The sequence below is a fragment of the Ostrea edulis genome, chromosome 2, assembly GCF_947568905.1.
Source record: "Ostrea edulis chromosome 2, xbOstEdul1.1, whole genome shotgun sequence".
Taxonomy (NCBI): domain Eukaryota; kingdom Metazoa; phylum Mollusca; class Bivalvia; order Ostreida; family Ostreidae; genus Ostrea; species Ostrea edulis.
This window is the reverse complement of record NC_079165.1, coordinates 63,875,037-63,881,826: the sequence shown is the minus strand read 5'-3', so window position 1 is coordinate 63,881,826 and position 6,790 is coordinate 63,875,037. Positions and strand designations below refer to the sequence as shown.

At 35.0% G+C, this 6,790-nt stretch overlaps 1 long non-coding RNA gene across 1 annotated transcript; it reads right to left on the bottom strand.

Annotated features, from left to right (window-relative positions):
* Positions 1–3,248: 3,248 nt before the first annotated feature.
* Positions 3,249–6,458, bottom strand: LOC125661777 (uncharacterized). Its single transcript, XR_007365094.2, has 2 exons — positions 5,880–6,458; positions 3,249–3,597 (listed from the first exon to the last, which is right to left on the bottom strand). It is a non-coding gene; the product is annotated as an uncharacterized LOC125661777 (long non-coding RNA).
* Positions 6,459–6,790: the final 332 nt, after the last annotated feature.

Below are 6,790 nucleotides of genomic sequence, written 5' to 3'. Positions count from 1 at the left end.
AATGATGTACAGTGTTTGTTTATAGGGAGATATAATGATGTAGAGAGTGCATTTATAGGGAGTGAACATGATGTAGATACAGTGTTTATAGGGAGAGAGAATGATGTACAGAATGTGTTTATGGTGAGAGAGAATGATGAACAGTGTTTTTAAAGGGGAGAGAAAGTGGTGTACAGAGTATGTTTATAGGAAGAAAGAATGATGTACAGAGTGTGTTTTTAGGGTGAGAGAACAATGTATAGAGTGTGTTTATAGGGAGTTAGAATGATGTACAGAGTGTGTTTATAGGGAGAGAGAATGACGAACAGCGTGTATCGATAGAGATAGAGAATGATGTTCAGTGCATTCATAAAGAATGATGTTCAGAGTTTCTTTATAGGGAGATAGAATCATGAACAGAGTGTTTTTATAAGGAGAGAGAATGATGTACAGAGTGTGTTTATAAGGAAAGAGAATGGCGTAGAGAGTATTTATAGAGAGATAATTGGGAACAGAGAGAGTGTTTATAGGGGAGAGAATGCTGAAAAGACAGTATTGACAGGGAGAGAGAAGGATGAGCAGAGTGTTTTTATGGGGGGTGGGGGAGAATAATGAACATATGATTTATTTGGAGAGAGAATGATGTTCAGAATGTATTTATAGGGAGGGTGAATGATATGCAAAGTGTGTTTATAGGGAGAGATAAGGATGAACAGAGTGTTTATAGAGAGAAGATGATGAACAGAGTATGTTTATAGGGAGAGAAAATGATGTACAGAGTGTGTTTGTAGGGAGAGAGAATGATGTACAGAGTGTGTTTATAGGGAGAGAAAATGATGTACAGAGTGTGTTCGTAGTGAGAGAGAATGATGTACAGAGTGTGTTTATAGGGAGAGAGAATGATGAACAGAGAATGTTTATAAGGAGAGAGGATTGTGTAGAGAGAATTACGTACAGAGAGAGTATTTATAGGGGAGAGAATAATGAACAGAGTGTATTTATAGGAAGAGAGAATGATGAAGAGAGTGTCGTTATAAAGAGAGAAAATGATGTACGGTAATGATGAACAGAGTGTGTTTATGGGGAGAGAGAATGATGGAGAGAGTGTATTTATATAGAGAGAGAATGATGGAGAGTTTGTTTATAGGGAAAGAGAATGATGAACAGAGTGTGTTTTTGGATAGAAAGAATTATGTTCAATGCATTAATAGAGAGAGGATGCTGTATGAAGTGTGTTCATAGGGAGAGAGAATGATGAACAGTGTATGTTTATAAGGAGAGAGAATGGTGTACAGAGTTTGTTTATAGGGAGGGAGAGTGATGTACAGAGTGTTTTTAGGGAGATAGAACAATATACAGAGTGTGTTTATAGGGAGAGAGAATGATGTACAGAGTGTGTTGATAGGGAGATAAAATGATGAACAGAGTGTGTCGATAGGGATAGAGAATGATGTTCAGTGCATTCATAGAGAAAGGATGATGTTCAGAGTTTCTTTATAGGGATATTCTAAAAATGATGAACAGAGTGTTTTGATAAGGAGAGAGAATGATGTACAGAGTGTGTTTATAAGGAAAGAGAATGGTGTAGAGAGTATTTATAGAGAGAGAATTGGGTACAGAGAGAGTGTTTATAGAGGAGAGAATGATGAAAAGACAGTATTTACAGGTAGAGAGAATGGTGAGCAGAGTGTTTTTATGGGGGGAGGAGAGAGAATAAAAAACAGATCATTTATTTGGAGAGAGAATGATGTTCAGAATGTATTTATAGGGAGGGTGAATGATATACAAAGTGTGCTTATATGGAGAGATAATGATGGATAGAGTGTTTATAGAGAGAAGATGATGAACAGAGTGTGTTTATAGGGAGAGGGAATGATGGAGAAAGTGTGTTTATAGGAAAAGAGAATGATGAACAGTGTGTATTTTGCGTAGAAAGAATGATATGCAGTGCATTACTAGAGAGAGAATGATGTATGAAGTGTGTTTATTGGGAGAGAGAATGATGTAGAGTGGATGTTTTTAGGGAGAGAGAATGATGTACAGAGTGTGTTTACAGGGGAAGAGAATGATGTACAGTTGGTGTTGATAGGGAGAGAGAGAATGATGTACACCGTGTGTTTATAGGAAGAGAGAACAATGTACAGAGTGTGTTTATAGGCAGAGAGAATGATGTACAGAGTGTGTTTATAGGGACAGAGAATAATGTATAGAGTGTATTTATAGGGAGTGAGCATGATGTAGGGACAGTGTTTATAGGGAGAGAGAATGATGTACAGAGTGTGTTTATAGGGAGAGAGAATGATGTACAGAGTGTGTTTATAGGGTGAGAGAATGATGAACAGAGTGTGTTTATAGGGTGAGAGAATGATGAACAGAGTGTGTTTATAGGGAGAGAGAATTGATCACTGTTCGTTATCTTCACCTTACATATAGAGATTGTGTTTATAGGGAAAGAGAATAATGAACAGAGTGTGGTTATGGGTTAAAAAATGATGTTCAGTGCATTAATAGAGAGAGTATAATGTATAAAGTGTGTTTATTGGGAGAGAGAATGATTTAGAGTGGATGTTTATAGGAAGAGAGAATGATGTACAGAGTATGTTTATAGGGAGAGAGAATGGTGTACAGAGTGTGTTTATAGGGAGAGAGAATGATGTGCAGAGTGTGTTTATATGAAGAGAGAATGATGTGCAGAGTGTGTTTATAGGGAGAGAGAATGATGTACAGAGTGTGTTTATAAGGAGAGAGAATGATGTAGAAAGTGTGTTTATAGAGTGTCATTCGACAAACTTTGGCAGATCTCGGTACCCTGCATCTAACCTCGGATGTATGACGTGAATTGATATATAGCTATACCTAACATTTGTAATGGGGCCATCTATTTACCCTCCCAGAAAAATTGTCGCCTTTAGAAAGTAGTGTTTTTAAAATGTATTTATCGAGTTTGACTTAGAGAAACAAAACCCCATAATTCTCAAAGAAAAACAGTTACAAACATTGGCAGTGTTATATCATGGAAAAGACTGACGTCACTGTATATGTTGGCCGAGGTGATCCAAGTGAGATGGTATGTTTTTGAGTGTGTATATATAGAGAGAATGATGTAAGGAGAGTGATGTGAAGAATTTTAACAATGTACACACACAGACACACTCAGTGTATCACATTCACAATATACCCATACAATCAGTGCATCACTCTCAAAATTTACAGACACATTTTGTGCATCCCTCTCACAATACACACACATTGTAGCAAAGTAGCACAAATAGTTTTGATATGATTTAATTTGGTAGACATTAACATGTATAGCAATTATCATCAGTTCCAAAATTTAAGGAGTTTATTGTTTTAGTCGTTGAATTTGTTTGACTCCTGACTGACGATAGCAGAAAGGTTCAACACATCTGTAGCCTCCCTGTTAGTGTGCAGAATCAGCAATGTGGTTCAGCGGCTGAACATATTTACCAAATGAATGTTCTTGGTTTCTAGAGGGATTTCCATAATCACAATTGATATCTTAGCGTTTTCAGATCTTTGGAGTGGCATTCTTCTAGTTGCTGAATCCCGTTAAAATGGAACTATTGGCACTTTTGGCAGACATAATCTTTGCTGTTGCTACAGTATGAAAGTGAATTTGAAATGAATAGTCAAATTAATGCATATTAACCACTACCCCTATAATTGAAAATTAAGTGTAAAATCATTCAAGACAAGTACAAATAATATTTAAAGTAAAGTAATTTTAACATAATCACGAGTTAATTCATATGCTCATGAATTGAAATTATATTTCCGATAAATGTATAATTAAATAAAGCACGCGTTTTCGTGGATTTTGTATGATAACCTCAGAGGTCGGGAAATGTTGCTTTGAAATAAAAAAGTCGAGGCGTTAAGTTTTTATATTCAATGAACATTTTGAGACAGAGGAAGTTATCCTTCATGTTCCCATGTAAACAAGTACATGTACTTTATTCCTATTTTACGACGACTCAGAAATATACAACTACGAATTAGATCACTTCTTCACGTCATGGCAATTTCCGAAACCGACTTGATTCTGACGAAAAAGATGAGATGGTAGAGTATACTAAATCTATTTTGAAAAAAAAAAATAATTGAGTGTTTGTGATGTTGGCAGATTTTATCAACTGCTTTCCATACAAGGTCTAAGAAAAATATGCATACGTGGAGTACGTGGAAAAGGGTTAACTTGTTTGTGGGGTAGATGTTAAGTCACAGTTATTGTGAGGACTTCTATGAATACCTGTAATATATATATAGACTATGTTTATATATAACTTAAATTTATCCAATAACATTAAGTGTATAACGTTATGTAAGTTTCTGCACTCTCCATATACTGTTCCTGTATGTATTATATCTTTATATCTACTGTACTGCCTGTGTGTATATATATATATCAGGCCCGTACCCAGACTTTTTCAATGGGGGGTGCATAAATTTACGGCGAGCGGTTTGGGGCCGCTTAAGGCCCCCAAGCGGGTCCAGGGCGAAGCCCGGTGGGGGATCCTGGGGGGCGAAGCCCCCCGGAAGCAGAAGCGAAATAGAGTAAAATCAGGGTAAAAATGCTCTATCCTGGATGCAATTTTTGCTTTTTATTTACTTATTTAATACTCATAAATATGAAAGGGGAAACATACTAAAATTGGTCATCGCATAGGCAATATGTATTGAATTTATTTCGTGATATTCCTTACTGTGAAAGTAAAAGCTAAGGATTTTAGAAAATATTTGACTTTAATAGTGCTTGATGATTTACACAGCCGACTTTAATAGTGCTTAATGGTTTTCACAGGGGGTGCGTTTGCACCCCCGCACCCCCCCCCCCTCGGTACGGGCCTGTATATGTATGTGTATGTGAATTCAATGAGCCATATGGCTCACGGAAATAAAGAAACTGAAACTGCTTAATGTCAGATATACAGGTATCGAACCCTCCACAAACACAACTCTGTGCTTGAGTAGATATCTGTATACATGTAGGTATGCTGAATCACCACTTCTGGCAAAGATAAACGGATATTCGCCGCTCATATTCACAGCTCCAATAAACACAGATCGCCTTTAAAACATAAATTTCTAACCCCCATCTGTTTTGAGAAGAATTCTCCGCTCCTGTCTTGAGACCATGAACTATGTAATGATTTTATTCAAGTACATGTAAATGACAACTCTTTATTTATCTATTTATTTATTCATTTGATTTTTTTTTTCAATTCTAAGGTGGGTTTTTTTATCTATAGATTTATTTTGCAGATTGACGTAGGGTACTAAATACGTCCTCAGTTTAATTTACACATTATGGTTTTGTGTACTTTATATCCTTGAATTGAACGCATTTAAAAATCATCAAACCGTTTCAGACTTTAAGAAAATTAGAATTTCAAAATTTAGGTTTTTTATACAAAAGTCTACAAATATATCTTATCAACAGTTGAAAGAATACAACAATAAAACGATATTCGGTATAAACATGTACTGTATACACACGCACAAATATACATACAAAAATATCTAGGGCAAACCATAAATCTCGATTTCAAGAGTGCTGTTGGCGCTAGAGTCATTATTGACATGTATGAATTCGTACGATAAGTCTATGCTACTTATTGATGGAGAATATTCTTCTTCGGTACTGACATCTTTTCTACATATGTATTCATAATGATCACAAGAACTCTAGGTTTTTGGATAGCGTATACATTGTACTGTAAAATAATAACATTGATCGATATACATAATATTTGGGTATTTTGAAACTGAATAGGATCGTTAGCGTTGTAAAAAAAAACGACTATGAAATCAACAAATGAGCAAAACAAGTAATTGATGAATTATCGTCACGATTATTTAGAACAGAATAGTCTACACACCGATTCTTGCATGTTGATTTGATATCTATATATATACTCCAAAACGAAAGTACGTCGGGGATTTCCACAGATGCGAGACAACTCTATATCTATATTTAGATCACCGTGAATATTTGAGTAAAATGCAAATCAAGATCTATAACTATTTTTTAAATTCAGAATAAAGGGTATTAGGATTCTTATTTGTTTCCCAAATATAAAACGACTGTTATTCACACAAATAATGCACTGACCTACATATTTTAGCAAATAGTCAAATAAGACTTGAAAAGTAATTTCCCTTTATAAAATATATACATTTTTGATGTCGACTTTGGCATCAAAAAGGATAAAGTCGACACTATATAAGAGGATAAAGTCGACACGACCCTCCAAATTTCTTAATTATATCTGCTATCATATTTTGTGTAAAAGATATGTCTTTATTTACGCTAATAAACATCAATCAAATCATTTCTCATACTATTTTAACTTGTATTTACTGGAAAATGCCTAAAATGTATCGTGTCGACATTAGTGTGGTGAAAATCGAGTGTCGACTTTACGTTGGATTTTCGAGTATATATATATATATATATATATATATATATTTGTCAAATTGAGAGAAGAGACTAGGATCTAGATCATAACAGCTATATATTCTTTATTTTTAATTTAGTTTTAAATTAGAACCTGGTATTGTATTTGAATGCTGCTGAGTTTATGTTAGAAATAAATTCTGAAAACACAACGCGAGTTGAGTATAATTAAGACTTTGTTGGTATTATAAGTCTTCAGGTTAAGACTTTGTTGTTAAAAGTCTTAAACAAATAACCCGGCTACATAGGGATTATTTTTGGTGCCGCCGTGACCAGGATAACTGAAGCAGAATAAGGACAGGAAGCAGACTTCAGCCAATCAAAATTAAGGTA